At 50.1% G+C, this 17,317-nt stretch overlaps 2 protein-coding genes across 3 annotated transcripts in view; one reads left to right on the top strand and one right to left on the bottom strand.

Annotated features, from left to right (window-relative positions):
* The window catches only part of PARPBP (PARP1 binding protein), a 236,194-nt gene extending 227,170 nt beyond the window's left edge, over positions 1–9,024 (bottom strand). Inside the window, exon 1 of the mRNA XM_078674673.1 lies at positions 8,775–9,024. The gene's annotated coding sequence lies outside the window, so the exon portion shown is untranslated. The remainder of the gene's footprint in view (positions 1–8,774) is intronic.
* NUP37 (nucleoporin 37) overlaps positions 1–17,317 on the top strand; it is a 240,694-nt gene that overhangs the window by 49,363 nt on the left and 174,014 nt on the right. The window contains exon 1 of one of the 2 annotated variants that reach the window (XM_078674686.1): positions 9,204–9,592. The exons of the other annotated variant lie outside the window; for it this stretch is intronic. The gene's annotated coding sequence lies outside the window, so the exon portion shown is untranslated. Of the gene's footprint in view, positions 1–9,203; positions 9,593–17,317 lie in introns of those variants that run through there. 2 annotated transcript variants of the gene reach the window in all.

The raw sequence follows: 17,317 nt of genomic DNA, 5'->3' as shown, positions 1-17,317 counted from the left end.
CACTAACTAACATTGGTTTGCAGCATTCAGCTGCTGGGGGCTGGTACTGCGTAGATTGTATAATAACCATTTGTCATGAGTAAAAGAAAGGTTGGGGACAGGGTGGTGGTACTTTGGATGCCTTTTTAAATAGAGCCGAATCAGTGTTAATACACGAGATTCAGGCGACTGAGCGTAGATTGTCGCTCGAATCGATTTTAATAAGGGGGGTCATTGCCCAGTGCGGGCGCAGTGTGCCTGGCCTAAAGTAGTGTGAGGGCGCAGTGTGCCTGGCCTAAAGTAGTGTGAGGGCGCAGTGTGCCTGGCCTAAAGTAGTGTGAGGGCGCAGTGTGCCTGGCCTAAAGTAGTGTGAGGGCGCAGTGTGCCTGGCCTAAAGTAGTGTGAGGGCGCAGTGTGCCTGGCCTACAGTAGTGTGAGGGCGCAGTGTGTGTGGCCTAAAGTAGTGTGAGGGCGCAGTGTGTGTGGCCTAAAGTAGTGTGAGGGCGCAGTGTGTGTGGCCTAAAGTAGTGTGAGGGCGCAGTGTGTGTGGCCTAAAGTAGTGTGAGGGCGCAGTGTGTGTGGCCTAAAGTAGTGTGTGGGCTCAGTGTGTCTGGCCAAAGTAGTGTGAGTGCAAAGTTTGTGAGAGCGCAGTATGTGTGGCCTAAATTAGTGTGAGGGCACAGTGTGTGTGGACTAAAGTAGTGTGAGGGCACAGTGTGTGTGGACTAAAGTAGTGTGAGGGCACAGTGTGTGTGGACTAAAGTAGTGTGAGGGCACAGTGTGTGTGGACTAAAGTAGTGTGAGGGCACAGTGTTTTGGGAATAAAGTAGTGTGAGGGTGCAGTGTGTGGAATAAAGTAGTGTGAGGGCGCAATGTGTGTGGAATAAAGTAGTGTGAGGGTGCAGTGTGTGTGGAATAAAGTAGTGTGAGGGTGCAGTGTGTGTGGAATAAAGTAGTGTGAGGGCGCAGTGTGTGTGGAATAAAGTAGTGTGAGGGCGCAGTGTGTGTGGAATAAAGTAGTGTGAGGGTGCAGTGTGCGTGGCCTAAAGTAGTGTGAGGGCGCAGTGTGTGTGGCCTAAAGTAGTGTGTGGGCTCAGTGTGTCTGGCCTAAAGTAGTGTGAGTGCGCAGTGTGTGAGTGAGCAGTGTGTGTGGCCTAAAGTAGTGTGAGGGCACAGTGTGTGAGGGTGCAGTGTGTGTGGCCTAAAGTAGTGTGAGGGCACAGTGTGTGTTGCCTAAAGTAGTGTGAGGGCGCAGTGTGTGTGGCCTAAAGTAGTGTGAGGGTGCAGTGTGTGTGGTGGTGCTGACGTAGTCTAAACATAGTGATATAATCCAAACACACAAAGTTTTTACTCAAATATATAAAAACTCCAGCAGTACGAAATCAATATTATACTCAAACGTCCCGTAGGTAGATCCAGATTACTGGTCAGCAGCCGCGTCACAACTAGAGAAAAGAGGGATTGTGACAAGCTGAGGATAAAACCTAATGAGAGACTTGGTGAAGGGACTGTTCAGCATGTGTATGTTGGTAGATATGAACATATGAAAATACCAGCCTCTAAATGGAAAAGGAAACAGAGTACCATTAAACATGAAAATGCGAAAAATTGTATAAAAGTGGAGAAAATGGAGATGGCGGAACATTACCTGTATGGTAGTGTGGCAACACACTGTGTGGTTGGGGCCAAAAATGGGTCAGAATTGGCCTCCGTATCTAAAGTGAAAAGACGGTGAAAGATGAAGCAAAGGCAGTGTAGAGCCTCAGGTGAACTGAACCAGAGAACAAGTGGTTCCGGCGGAGGAGTGAAATGGAGGACACGATGGAGAAAACCGGCCATCCATGCAATCATGTTAAAAGGGGAGGGGAAAAAGAATGCTGGCGATGGCAGAGGCCTACCTTAACGATGCTTCCTCTGGGTCGGAAGGGACCGGGGAGGAGCCTGTGAGAACTTGCGGCAGAGATCAAAGTAAGGGTGGGAGGAACATTGGTGAGCGAGCATATGCGGGGTGAGGGGGTGTGCAGCCTGGTGAGCTGAATGCATGTGGCAGCAGAGACTGTGTCTGGTGGCGAATGGAAGCTGTGCACGATGCATGTGGTTATGCTTACATGCAGTGTACCCGATCCACACTTTGGGTGCACTTTTGGAAGCCCTTACTTTAATCTTGCCAATGCATCCCTAACCGGATGGCTTCAGCGAGACCTAAAAACATGGCCTCACCCTCCTGTCTTACAGCAATGATACTCACATTGTTGTATCCCTGTCCTCCCAGGAGAAACACAGCTACATTGTTGCCTCAAACAAATCTGGACCTGAATTTACACACACTTGCTGAAGTTAAACTGAGAAAAGACTGAGGTACTATTGCTAGGCAATAATTCCCATTTATGGGGCTCACAGTTGTGGTCAGAGGCAATGGGCACTTTTCTAATCCCGGCTCCAATAGTTAAGAACCTGGGAGTCTGGCATGACAATAATCTTTCCATGAACTATCAAATCAACAAAGTGTCTACCACCTGCTTTGCAGTTTGAAATAAACACAAGGAGATGATGGACGGAGCGCTGAAACTTTTCAGACACTCACCCCCAGTCACAGATCTGGGTTGAATCCATCATCGTTCTTCAGCTCACTTCGCCACCCCAGGTCACACCCAGCTATATGCAAATAAGTCTTGACCCTATGCCTTACGGGAACAGTCCAGTCCGAACTGCCAAGCCAGGTCTTCCCTGGACCGGAAACAAGCATTCTGGGACTGGTTTCGGGGTAATACCCCTCATCAGCCAGGCTAGCTTGATTCCAGTGGCAAAGTGAGCAAGGGACCCACGTCTGGGAATACCCTGCCAACTTAGGGCGAACAAAGCAAACACAAGGAGATGATGCATTGAGCGCAGAACTTTTCAGACACTCAACCCCAGTCACAGATCTGGGTTGAATCCATCATCGTTCTTTAGCTCAATTCGCCACCCCAGTTCAGTTTCAGATGGTTGAGAACATTTTTAGAATGTCATCAGCCAACAGTCATCCAAGTCTTGGTGATCTCAAGGCTTGATTTCGGAAACATTCTTTACCTGGGTGTCCCAAAGTACCTCTTAGGCAACTCCAGGTAGTGCAGAAAACAGCAGCTAGACTCCTACTTCGAAACCCCAAATTCCATCCCACTGCCAGGCTGCTCCGTGAGCTACATTGGCTCCCAATTGAGGGTTGAGTTCAATTCAAGGCACTATGCTATGTGCACATATGTCTATCAAACACTGGCCCCTCCTACTTAAGAATCAAATAGGTCGTGTATGCAGAGATCTGCTAATACATCCCCTGATTAGGCACTCCGGGGGTGATCAATTAAATTGATTCATAAACTTGTTGAACTTTTTGATGCTTTTATTCAGCAGACATGTTCAGGTTGATATTAGTTGCATATCAATTAGCGACATGTATTTCATAAAGGTGATTCTATGAACAATCATCTCCAATGCATTTCGGGCGAGTGCCCTTGATCACGGAGCGCTGTGGAGGAAGACAAAGTGGACTGGGTGAGTGGAGTGCTTAGGGTCGAAATGTTGATCTAAATGCGTGCTCAAAGGGTGAGAGTGCTACTGCATGCACCTACTGTAAAATATACTAGTGCTCGTAGTGCTGAAGTGGGGGTCGGGTTAGTGAGAGGGAAGTTGACACGTGTGGTGCATAAGCGCGCGTTTAACAGGTAACTTAATGGTAAGCGTGCAGTCAAGCAGGGTGGAGAACTTACTTCATAGTGTCGGGTGGCAGGAGCCGTCGGTGTGCTGTTAGAAAACGCTGCGCGGGGTTCCGGCGGAGAAGCTCTGATATATGTCGCTGGGGGTTATGACGTAGGTTAAAAGAGTGAAGTAAACGATGGACTTATACCAAAAACGGTACGGTCGCGGCCATCTTGGAATGTAGTGAAGGTGACGTGCAAGACACATTAAAAGATAAGGGAAAAGGGAGCAAGTGTAAATAAACAGTTACATTATTAAGTAAACGTGATCATCAACAATGAAAACATTACAGGTGACAACTGTATTCAATGCGGTCATTGAGACCGTGTGGCTTCTGGGTCTGAAGTCGATAGATCCATTCAAGTTCACGTTTAAGCAAAAGTTTGTTATTGTCTACACCTTCACGTTTAGTGAGAGTCTCAAGTACAATGTATTTGAGTTGTGCAATGGTATGTCGGGCCTCTGCAAAGTGCATCGCAACATTGGATTTTTCAGCTTTCAGCCTGATGTTTGATTTATGCTCGTTAAGACGAGTTTTGATTTTACGTTCAGTTTTACCGATGTATAACTTCCCGCAGGGGCATTTCAGTGCGTAAATAAGGTTCAAAGAATCACAGGTAGCGTCAACTTGAAGCTTGATGTTATGCCCTTTCATTGGGTGCTGGATGAGATTGCCTTTGATCACACTATTGCAATGATTGCAATTAAAGCAAGGTCTAGTACCACGTTGTTGCGTGACTGTCTCTGTGGGTCTCGAAAGAATCTCTTTAATGTTCCTGCTTCTTGTGTGGGCAAAAAGTGGAGGTTTTGTAAAGATGCCCTGAAAGTCAGGTTCAACTTGTAAAATGGGCCAATGTCTCCATATGATCTTTTTGTATGCTGGGCTGGCGGTGGAAAATTTGGAGACTAAAACTATGCGTTGATCTTTTTGCTTTTCGGTTTTCAAAAGGCTGTCTTTTCTGGTGATTTTATCAACTCTAGTTTGGGCTTCATTTAAAGTGTGCTCAGGGTATCCTCTGTCACGGAACCGTTCACGCATTTCATTAATGCGTGAAGTGTATATCTGTTCATCGGAGACAATGCGCTTCACGCGCAACATTTGTGAAAAGGGTAGGTGTTGCTTCAGAGACCCTTGGTGAAAGCTAGTAAAATGCAAGGTATTATTGCGATCTGTGTTCTTCCTGTATAGATCGGTGGTTAGTCCCTCTGGTGTGATCTTGATGTGAACGTCAAGGAAAGCGATATCAATGTCACTGATGTGCCATGTAAGCTTTATTCTGGGATCCTTTGTATTGACTTCTGTAAGTAACTCATTTAGTGAATCTTTAGTGTCGGACCACATAAAAAACAGGTCATCTATGTACCTCACGTACATTTTAGCGTGGTTTTTGAACTTTTCATCCATGTATATGTATTGTTTTATGTATACATTCGCATACGTTGGGGCAGCGCAATTTCCCATCGCCATTCCGGATAGCTGTAGGAACCATTGGTTGTCTAGCTTGAAGTAACTGTGATACAAAATGAAAATCATAAGTTCCATGAGGAAGGCCTGCATGGGTGTGTTGATCTCGCTGTTGAGCAAAATTTGTTCGATAGCTTCAATGCCACCAAGATGTGGTATCGATGTGTAGAGTGAACTAACATCTGCGGTGCAGAGGATCAGTGGTCATGTGTTAGTGACTTCAATGGCTGATAATTTCACTAGAAAGTCAGTGGTATCTTTAATATAACTGGTGGTCTTTACAATGAGAGGTTGTAGGTACTTATCGAGCAGTTTCCCTGTTGTCTCGTGTATAGATCCCTTTGTGGACACGATCGGTCTAAAGGGTGGGTCCGTTAAGTTCTTGTGTATTTTTGGACACATGTGGATGGTTGGACTTCGTGGGTGTTCGAGTAACAGATAGTTTTTGGTCCGTTCTTCAATCGTGCCTGCCAGATGGGCTCGGTTAACGATCTCTTTAAGAAGATCCTGGAACTCCAAGGTTGGATTTTTGTCGAGTGCCATATAGGTCATGTTGTCTTGTACGTGTTCCATTAATTTTTGTGTGTACATACTGGAGTTCAAAATTACTAGCGCGCCTCCCTTGTCAGCCTTAGTGCACTTGATTTTGGGATTATTGGCCAAAGATTTAAGTGTATCCCGGTCTTTGTTGGTCAGATTGTAGGCTCTCCTGGGGATTTTGAAGTTGATCTTCTGTAGATCATTACGTACTGTACTGTAATGTACTAATGTTTCAAATAGGTCAATGCTTTTGTGACTGCACGGGGCTTGATAGGTACTTGGAGGTCGTAGGCCTTTGAGTTCATCCTCCCTTGTATTGGTTATGTTGGTGGTAACTGGTAATACATTCTCGAAAAAGTGTCTTAGTCTTAGCTTTCTAGCGAACTTGAAGGTGCTGACCTCAAGTTCCAGCAAGTTGGTGGTGGTGGTTGGGATGAACGATGTGCCTCGTTCGAGTAAATTCATTTCATACTTAGAGACGTGGGTATCTGAAATGTTAATCACTAGACTGTCTTTTTTGGTTTCAGGTCCTTTTTGGCTACCGTGCTCCGGGTGTTGGGGAGGCTCTTTTCTTTTTCTTTTGGTCTGGCTCCGCCTGAGTCTTCGAGTTCGCTGGTGTCCACCTCTAAAAAATGACTCGTAGGTGTTTGTTCTTGACTAGTAGATGATGTGCTGGCTCTTTCAGTGTTAGGAGGAGGTCTGGTACCAGTAGTGGGTTTTCTGGATGTGCGGCTAGTAGCCTCAGAGTCAGAGGATGATGTGTCCGTCTGGGTGTTGAACGGTTTATTCCGTCGCCTTTGGGCGTAGACGTCAGCCCAAGAATAAACTTCATCAAGCTTGTAGTCAAGCGTGTCCCGGCGGAACTTTCTTATTTTGCGCTCATTTATTTCTTTTTGGTGTCTGTCAAGCGTATTTTTAATGTCATCTAAGGTTGACGTTAGTTCCTCAGGTGTGAGCAATTGCTTAATTTCATTATCAAGTTCTTTGATTTCTGTTTCCAACTCTTTAAGTATTCCAGCCAGCTCTTCAACAATTAACAATATCAGGTCAAGACTACATTTATTCAAAATACCATTCCATTTTTCTAGAAACGGTTTCGAATTTTTACATAGAGACGGCTTCAACGCTATGCGCAAACCACGTGGGATCCTGAGTGCCCGGTGGTATCGAAGTAACGTGCTCGCATGGAGCTTTTGGTTGATGTGGCGTTTGGATAAGTAAAGTAACTGTTTAATGCATTGCTCCTTGCTTCGACTAGTGGAGGTGGGGGTGATGTCTTCCTCGATCAGCGAGTAGATGCGTTGTTTTTCTGATTCATCATAGGCCAGTGTGTGGGCTCTTGCTTCCGTGCTTTTGCTTATTTCCTCAAATTGCATGTTTCAGGGCGTGCAATCCACCGGTGGGCGGAAAATAATGTATTCGAAACTGATAAGTAGGTGGTGCACTGCATTGAGGAATACCACTAAAGTTGTCACTGAACCTATGCAGTGCACCACCTACTTATCAGTTTCGAATACATTATTTTCCGCCCTCCTACTTAAGATCATTGGTACTACCCTACACACCCAACCGATCCTGGTGGTCGAGCAACTTTCTATTTCCTAGGGCCAAAGCTGTGGAACTCTTCCCCCAATCTGAGAACCTCTAGCTATATCTTCCCGAAGAGGCTCACAACTTGATAGTTTTACCTCTTTCTTTCTTTCTTTCTGGAATAGCCCACAGGTTTTACCTACACCATGACATAGTGCTGGGAAACCCTTGGTTGGGTAACCATAAGCTTTACAAGTCTGATAAATAAATTCCTTCTTTCTTTTTTGTGCGCCCCAATCCCACTGTGCGTGCTTGCTTGTGTTTGATTCACAGCCATAGGTAGCTAGCTCTCCCTGATATCTAACAGTCTACTATTACCAAATGTCACCCCATCCACATTTATACATCTCCTCTTTCCAACTTGTTAGATAGATGTCAACAGGCCAACACACAACTGCCACACCTTTAGGTAACAATCATTACATTCATAAGACTTATGTTCTACTTGAGGCGTTTCAAGGGGCCAAATTGGTGTGCATATTTCGAGGTAGTACAGGTCAATGTGTATAAAGATTAGTGTCTGCTTGCACCACATAAAAGTAAATTAGACTGTCTTTGCCACTACTGGTCCATCAACCGAGTCACAATCAAGTTGAAAGCAACATTTCCTTACAGACATCTAATCAACTAACAGTTCCACCCAAACTAGTTGTTTAGGTCTAATGGTTTCAGGTGGCACTTTGTTAAACACGTTTATCGTTTTTAAATTAAGTAAACAGACAGTAACATACAATTAACACAATCGCCGTTTTAGGTGGCGATACAAAATCGAAGGATAAGGAAGTAAACTGTCATTTTTCCAGCAAAACGTTATCTTTGGAGATGAAACCCCATGATAAACGAGACAACCTGGGGCGTAACGCAAGCCCCCCCCCCCCCCCAGCTCCCACTCCCATCAAGCTCCAGGGGGGGCCCTCAGCACAGGACTCTGGCTGCAGAGCTCCTAATTGAGTCCAGAGGGGTGCCCCTTCATATGCCTTGCAGGGAGGCCCCCTCGAGATTTGTTACACCAAGTGGAGACAACTCCCCAAAATAGTGATGCTGATGCATACATTTTTGGAGAAAAAAAAAATATATATATATATATTTTTTTTAAATAACGATCTTTACATGTTGGCAGTTCTACGGTCAACCCGCATAACAAACGATCACCACAAAAAAATTAAAATCAGCAGTTAAAGGCGTTGAACATGGAGAACTAGGATGGTTGTCTTTGTTTCTCCCCTGGGCTTGTGTATCCACAACTCGGCATGCGACACCGTGTTTTAAAAAACAAAGATACGTAACCGATAAAAAAATATGAAGTATTTAAATGCATACATATTTCGGCATTCAAGTATTCAGACCAAAAGTCAACATCCATGCAATTACACAAAATCGTGCTAAAAGAGAAAGAACCAGGAATGTCTACGCTTTAATCACATTCGTTCGTAGTAAACACTTCAAAGTGAAGTCCTGGAATTACCGAAAGAACAGTGGCTCTCCTGTCGGCGATGCTCCTATAACCGCACACACGTTGACAGTCGGGGCTCCTGTGGCTCTCGCAGGTACACGGTATCTCACCACTTGAGTTGAATTATTAATCTAGACAGTCATTCATTTGAAACGAGCCTCGATATTACTCCTTTCCCTGATACACCATTACTACAATGAACACGTAGCCAAGGGTAGCACTTGGATGCTCACACGCACTACCAAGTAGGAGTATGAAACGTATTTTAAAAATGGTGAAAAAATTGCGTTTGCCTTAATTGGATGGGGGTTTCACTGAGCTCATTGGCTAACGGGCTGTGCATGCTTGTGATTGGTTGGATAACCGCTTGTTCTGTTAAAGACTAAAGTTTAAAACATCAAACCCAGTTGTTCATTGGTTGTGATGCCCGGAGAGTTCACGTGACCGGAACAAAATTAGCCTTTTGCAACAGACTCTCCTCCCCTTCTGTCAATGAATCATTGAGTGAGCCAGTGAACTGGGACACAAGTACCTCAAAGACCCCTTTGATCGTCGTAAATGGGAAGGTCGCTGATGAACGGACGTTTCGCCAGGCAGCCGACCTAGCTCTGATACAGCTGCGACATCAACTTGTAAGACAACAGACTGCCGCCGGGAGCCACCCGGGCTCTAAAATCGTCACAGGTCGTGCGCCTCCTTCATACTAACCCAGCACCCTACCTCGTTTACGCCACACCTGCCTACCGTCATTATAAAGTCTAACTTTAGGAGGTCTGCTGTCCTGCTTTTCCTACTGCTTCTTCCCACCTTGGCCAGCTGCCACTCGGCAGGTGAGTGTGCAACGCTATGATTGCGCCCTTTGCGAGAGTAACTAAGTGGTGGCAGATTTAAGCCGGTGTTCAGTCGCTTGGCAGGGCTCTCAGAACTCTCTTCTAGCATGTGTAGGTGCCTTCCCAAACACTTACTTAATACTCGTTGATTTAAAATATTGCAGGTCGTTTTACTGTGATAGCGATACTGAAAGTTATCTTCTGTAATCTATTTTGTGCATATTTTCAAAGTTCCAGCAAAATAAAACTTGCCGCAGCAAGATTAGCATTTTGATCAATACGCTTAATTTATGTTTTTGTTCTGGCGTGTCAAGGCCCAAGACCGCTAAGGGTTTTCCGAGACACAGCAATTAATAACAGGCAAAGAACATGTCCGCAGACATGAAATCTGTGTCTTCTGATATCCTGCTAAACATAAAGTTCCAAAAACTAATAGTGATTTGGTACAACAGGTACTCCAGTTTCCTAAGAGTCTCTATTGGACTTCTCTTCGTAATCTGTTCTTCGTCTTGCATATATTAAGTGACCCATATATGCCAAGTTTACCAATAGCTTTATTCAACTGGGAGATTTGAATCAATTTGTTCCCCCTTAACATTACACCATCACACACGGATAACTCATCCATCAACCATCATCCCCCAAATATGTCCAGAGAACGTCATCCCATGATATTTTCCAAGGTGGCGCTGACTTCCACTGACTATTCATCCTTTGTCGTCTCTACTATACTATTCTGTCTCCATTGTTATGCTACCAGTGGTTAGTTCACACACTTTCACGTCACCCATTTCATCATCTAAACCACCCCCTCAATTTCTTTTTTTCAGTCCTCTCACACAAACTGCAGTCTCTGTGATTCCCTGTAAATATTCCACAGTAAAGTTAAGCTAATGTTGTGAGATTATGCATTTAAAAATTGGGAAGGAGATGCTTTTTAAACCATGGTGAATATTTTCTCGAAGAGTTTGTGATTTGTTTTCATGTTAACCTTTGTCCCACAAATACATATTTTCAATGTTTTTATAGCCCAATTCTGACCAATACCTCCAAGTGTAGATTCCTGGCCTTCTAAACTATTCTGGTGGTGTCAGATTGGATCCAGAAACTTCAAAGCAGTACTTCTGTACACTGCTACAGGGTGTAGTGTGGTTCTGCACCAACTTTGTTCTGCTCCAGAAGTGACGAGTAGAGAACTGCCAAGAAATCTACAAGCACTCTATAACTACACAGAGGAAAATTATCTAATACCGAACATCAATCAATCAATCAATCAAAGACATTTATAGAGCGCACTACTTACCCGGAGGGTCTCAAGGCGCTTGGGGGGGGGGGGGGGGGTGGGGTGCTGCTACTGCTCGAACAGCCAGGTCTTGAGCTTCTTCCTGAAGGAGAGGTGGTCTTGGGTCAGGCGCAGGCCGGTCGGGAGGGAGTTCCAGGTCTTGGCGGCCAGGTAGGAGAAGGACCTTCCTCCTGTTGTCGTTCTTCGGATGCGGGGGACGGCGGCGAGGGCGTGTCTGGCTGATCGGAGATGGCGTTTGGGAGCGTAGAAGTTGATGCGGTTGTAGAGGTAGCTCGGGCCTTGATCGTGTAGGGCTTTGTGTGCGTGGGTAAGGAGACGGAAGGTGATTCTTTTGTTGACGGGGAGCCAATGCAGGTCTCTCAGATGTCCGGAGATGTGGCTGTGTCGTGGGATGTCGAGGATGAGTCTGGCTGAGGTGTTCTGGATCCGCTGGGGTCTCTTCTGGAGCTTGGCGGTGGTTCCGGCGTAGAGGGCGTTGCCGTAGTCCAGTCGGCTGGTGACGAGGGCCTGGGTGACCATCTTCCTGGTCTCGGTGGGGATCCACCGGAAGATCTTCCGTAGCATGCGCAGGATGTTGAAGCATGACGAGGAGACGGCGTTGACTTGTCTGGTCATGGAGAGGGAGGAGTCCAGTATGAAGCCCAGGTTGCGTGCGTGGTCTGTCGGTTTGGGTGCGGTGCCCAGGGCGGGGGGCCACCAGGAGTCGTCCTAGGCGGAGGGCGAGGAGCCCAGGATGAGGACTTCCGTCTTGTCTGAGTTCAGTTTCAGGCGGCTGGTCGTCATCCACTCGGCTACGTCTTTCATCCCTACGTGAAGGTTGGCTCTGGCGGCGGCGGGGTCGTTGGTCAGGGAGAGGATCAGCTGGGTGTCGTCAGCGTAGGAGATGATGTTGAGGTTGTGTTGGCGTGCGATGGCCGCGAGGGGGCTCATGTAGACGTTGAAGAGGGTGGGGCTCAGCGAGGATCCTTGAGGGACGCCGCAGATTACTTCGGTGGCCTCTGACTTGTACGGTGGTAGACGGACTCTCTGTGTTCTTCCGTCTAGGAAGGAGATGATCCATTCCAGTGCCTTCTCCTGGATTCCGACGTTGCTGAGGCGCTGCACTAGGGTGCGGTGGCAGACAGTGTCGAATGCCGCGGAGAGGTCTAGGAGGATGAGGGCCGCTGTTTCTCCGTTGTCCATCAGGGCTCGGATGTCATCGGTGGCAGCGATGAGGGCGGTCTCGGTGCTGTGGTTGGCTCGGAAGCCAGACTGTGAGGGGTCGAGGGATCCATTCGTCTCGAGGAAGGCGGCCAGCTGTTTGTTGACGGTCTTCTCGATGACTTTGGCTGGAAACGGGAGGAGCGAGATGGGGCGGTAATTCTTGAGTTCGGTGGGGTCAGCTGTAGGTTTCTTTAGTAGGGCGCTGAGTTCGGCGTGCTTCCAGCTCTCCGGGAATGTGGCGGTGTTGAAGGAGGTGTTGATGATGTCCCGTAGGTGGGGTGCGATGACATCGTCGGCCTTGTTGAAGACGTGGTGAGGGCAGGGGTCGGTCGGAGATCCGGAGTGGATGGAGTTCATCATGCGGACGGTGTCTTCGGTGCTGATCGGGGTCCAGGCGCGGAGGGTGGTGGTGGGGGGCGGTGGTTCGTTCGTGGCGTGCGTCGGTTGAGTGCTGAAGCTGTTGTGTATGTCCGCGATCTTGTTGTGGAAGTAGGAGGCGAGGGAGTTGCAGAGGTCTTGCGATGGGGTGATGTCGTTGTTTCCGGCGTTGGGGTTGGAGAGCTCTTTCACGATGTTGAAGAGTTCCTTGCAGTTGTGCGCGTTGTTGTCCAGCCGGTCCTTGAATGCAGTTTTCTTGGTGGCGTGGATTAGTTGGTGGTGCTTCCGGGTGGCAAGCTTGAGGGTGGTCATGTTGTCCGGTGTTGGTTCCCTTCTCCAGGCTTTCTCGAGGGCTCGGCAGTTCCTCTTGGAGCTCTTGAGTTCGTCGGTGAACCATGGGGCCTTCTTGCTGCCGGGTCTGCTGGGCGGGGTCCTCAGTGGGGCGAGTTCGTCCGCGCAGTTGCTGATCCACTTCGTGAGGTTGTCGGCGGCCTGGCTTGGGTTCGCTGAGCTGGCGGGAGGGTGCTGGCTCAGGGAAGCGGCAAGCTGGTCGGCTGTGATCTTGTTCCAGCTTCTTCGAGCAACCTGTTGCTGCTGGTGGTGGATCGTCGTTCTTCTGAAGGTGAAGTGGACGCAGCTGTGGTCTGTCCAGTGGAGTCCAGTGGCGTGGCTGAAGGCGATGTCTTCGCTGGATGAGAAGATGGCGTCGAGCGTGTGTCCGGCGAGGTGGGTGGGGGTGGACACCAGCTGCTTGAGTCCGAGGTTGTCGAGCAGGGTGGTGGTGTTGCGGTCGTTGTTGTTCTCCAGGTGGAAGTTGATGTCCCCCAGGAGGATGTAGTCAGCGGAGGGGAGGGCATGCGGGCTGACGAAGTCGGCGATGTCCTCGCTGAATTGTGTGCGTGGTCCCGGGGGTCGGTAGATCAGGGTGCCTCTGAGGGTGGTCTTCGGGTCGGTGCGGATCTGGAAGTGTAGGTGATCGGCGGTAGTCAGGGTGTCGTCGGTGTTGGTCGTGATGTGGATGGTGTCCCTGTGGATGATGACGATGCCTCCTCCAGTCTGGTTGACGCGATCTCTCCGGGTGATCTTGTATCCCTCTGGGATGGCGATGTCGGGCGCTGAGGAGTCGTTCATCCAGGTTTCCGTGAGGAAGGCAACGTCAGGAGCTGTGGTGTCGAGGAGGTTCCAGAGTTCGATGGCATGTCTGTGGACGGAGCGGGTGTTGAGCAGGATGCACTTGAGGTGGACGCTGCTGGTGTTCGGCTTGACGGGTGCTGGTGAGAGGCAGGTCCGGATGCAGGTGAACTTGCAGGCGTGGCAGCTGAAGGGTCCGTGGGTGCGTCTAGGGGTGGCTCGGTAGCATCCCGGGACTCAGCCGGTGTTGAGGGGGCGGCGTCGTAGGTCCGGCGGGTGGGCTGGTGTCTGCGGGGGCCAGGGATTCTGGCGCTGGGCGCGGTCCAGGCGCGGACGGGCGCAGACGGGCTTACCTTTGGCGCACCTTCGGCGCTCATTCGGTGCTCCCGCTGCGCGCGGTCGCTGAGGGGGCGTCATAAGAAGGGAGCAGTGAGGGCGGGTCAGCTGGGAGGCAGGAGCGTCTTAGCCAATCGGCTGGCGGGGGGGGGGGCGGGTCTGCAGACATTACAAAAATAGTTCCATTCTCGGGAAGGAAACTGAGTGCCAAATTCAACTGGACTCTAGGGGGGAAATTGTTGGAAATGACAAACGAGTACACCTACCTAGGTCGAATCTTTACAAAGTCTCTACAAAACGCGCTCAGAACCTAAATCGTAAAGCCGACGTTCATATGGGGGCAATTACACGTCTATATGCCTCGACTGGACAAAGACACTTTTCTTCGCTACTCCAGGTATATAGCGCCAAGATTCCGCCAGTGCTTTCGAGAGCGATCCATGACCCTTCCAGGTAGGTCGCTCCCCCTCCGTACAGCACCACCTGTGTGTCCCTGCCCCAGCTGCCGCTGCTGAGGAAGTTCAAGGCCCTCCTCCACCCGCAGGCTACTACCTGCGCCTCGTCCCTGGTGGCCAGTGGTAGGCCGTAGGTTTGCTCATCCTCCATTGTATTGCCTGTATTTTCTTTCATTGCTCCCGTTGTAGTGACTGCATTTTCATTGTTGTGTCTGTGACTGCTGTTATCTGTCTCCCCCACTGCCTGAACGTGGTCTGTGCCCGTTCTCTCCCTCTGTTCCCCTCGCTGCCCCCGTGTCTTTCTGCCCGGTTTCCCTTCTGCTCTCCTCGCTGCCCCTGTGTCTCTCTGCCCAGTTTTTCCTTCTGCTCCCCTTGTGGCCCCCGTGTCTCTATGCCCGTTTTTGCCTTTTATTGCTTAGCTGCCCTTGCATTTCTGTGACCTTTCTGCCCTTTCTTGTGACCTTTTTGCCTTCTGTGCCACTCGTTTCCCCTGTATTCTTGTGACCTTTTTGCCCTTTTGTGACCTTTCTGCCCTCTGTGCCACTCGTTTCCCCCTCAATTGTCGTGCCCTTTTGCCTTCTGTTTCCTTCATTACCCCTCACCGTCCACGCCGCTGCGTCCCCTGCGGCTCCGCCCCCCCTGACTGCCCATTCGCTGCCCTGCCTCCCAACTGCTCCTCACTCCCACCTCCCCATACATGCGGGCCGCGCCCAGCGCCAGAGCCCCTGGCCCCCGCACCCGCCACGACGACCTCCGCCACTACGACGCCAGCACTCTGCACGCTCTCAACCCCGGACGGACCCACAACTGCTTCAAGGCCACCCCGAAACGCATACACGGTCCTTTCACCTGCCGGAACTGCAGCTACACCAGCCGCAGAGCCGACAAACCACCCGCCAAGAAATACCTCAACCACCTCCGATGCATACTACTGAACACCCGCTCCGCAAGCACGCCGTCGAGCTCTGGGACATGCTCAACACAGCCTTGCCCGGACGTCGCCTTCCTGACAGAGACCTGGTTGAACAACACCTCCGCACCCGACATCCCCATAGCCGTCCCAGACGGCTACAAGATCACCCGCAGAGACCGCACCAACGGAGTCGGAGGAGGAATCTCCATCATCCACAAGAACAGCATCAGGGTCTCGACTAGCACCGACGACGCACTCAACACTGCCGAACACATGCATTTCCAGATCCACACTGACCCCAACTCAACCCTCAGAGGCACCCTCATCTACCGCTCCCCCTACCCCCCCCCCCCCGGACCCTGCCCCCAGTTCAGCGACTCCATCGCCGACTTAATCAGCATGCACGCCCGCCCTCCACGGACTACATCCTCCTCGGAGACCTGAACTTTCACCTTGAGAACAACGACAGCAACTCCACCACCCTGATCGACAACCTCAGACTGAGGCAACTCGTCACAACGCCCACCCACTCCACCGGCCACACGCTCGACCCAGTCTTCTCCTCAAGCCTGCACGTCTCAGTCAGCCACACCATCGAACTCCTCTGGACCGACCACCGCTGCATCCACTTCACCTTCCAGAAACACACCACTCTGCACCGCACCCAACAGATTCCCCGCCACTGCTGGAGCAAAATCACTGAAGACCAACTACATGCAAACCTAGCTCTCAACCCACCCACCGAACCCTCCAACACAGACGTCGCTGCCCACAACCTCAGATGCTGGATCGAGGACTGCGTCAACACCCTCGCGCTGCTGAAGAAACCCCCCTCAAAGAGCCCCCCCCTAGCTTGTTCACCCCAGAACTCCTAGATTCCAAGCAAGCCTGCCGGAAGCTAGAGAAGAAATGGCACAGTGAACAAACTCCGGATAGCCACGCAGCACACAAGGACGCCATCTGCAACCACCTCATCAGGGCTGCCAAGAAGACCTTCTTCAAAGACCGCCTCGACAACAACGCACACAACAGCAAGGAGCTCTTCAACATCGTGAAGGAACTCTCCAACACCAACGACCTCCCGCCGTTGCAAGCCCTGTGCGACTCCCTCGCCACCTTCCACCGCAAGATAGAAGACATCCATGACCGCTTCAACACCGAGACAGCCCCAACAGACAGCAACACAACACACCATCGACCACGTCCCCTTGCTAGCCAGGACCAGCGTGAGCGTCGATGACACCATCAAGACCATGAGCACAATCCACTCCTGCTCTGTCAGACCCATTCCCGCACCATGTCTTGAACAAAACAAGCAGCTCCATCGCACCCCACCTATGCAACGTCATCAATCTCTCCCTTGAGACCGCGACCTTCCAAGAGAGCTGGAGACACGTAGAGATCAACACCCTAATCAAAAAACCCAAGGCAGACACAAGAGACCTCAAGAACTTCCGACCCATCTCTCTGCTTTCCTTCCCGGCCAAGGTCATCGAGAAAATCGTTAACAGACAGCTAACCCGATGCCTCGAACAGAACAGAATCCTGGACCCTTCCCAGTCAGGATTCCGCAGCAACCACAGCACAGAGACCGCCCTCATCGCCGCCACCGACGACATCAGGACCCTGCTAGACAACAGGGAGACTGCAGTACTCATCCTCCTAGACCTCTCCGCCGCCTTTGACACCGTCTGCCACTGCACACTACGCGCATGCCTCCATGCCGCAGGGATCCGAGACAAGGCTCTGGAATGGACCACCTCCTTCCTCTCCAGCAGAACCCAGAGCGTCTGCCGCCCCTTGTTCCGTTCCGAAGACTCCGAGATCATCTGCGGTGTACCCCAAGGATCCTCCCTCAGCCCGACACTGTTCAACATTTACATGGCCCCACTCGCACACGTCGCCCGACAGCACAACCTCAACATAATCTCCTACGCCGACGACACTCAACTGATTCTCTCCATCATCAAGGACCCCATCACCGCCAAAGCCAACCTCCATGAAGG

Source organism: Lissotriton helveticus, chromosome 1_1 (assembly GCF_964261635.1).
Source record: "Lissotriton helveticus chromosome 1_1, aLisHel1.1, whole genome shotgun sequence".
Classification (NCBI taxonomy): domain Eukaryota; kingdom Metazoa; phylum Chordata; class Amphibia; order Caudata; family Salamandridae; genus Lissotriton; species Lissotriton helveticus.
This window is presented reverse-complemented; position numbering and strand designations above follow the sequence as displayed.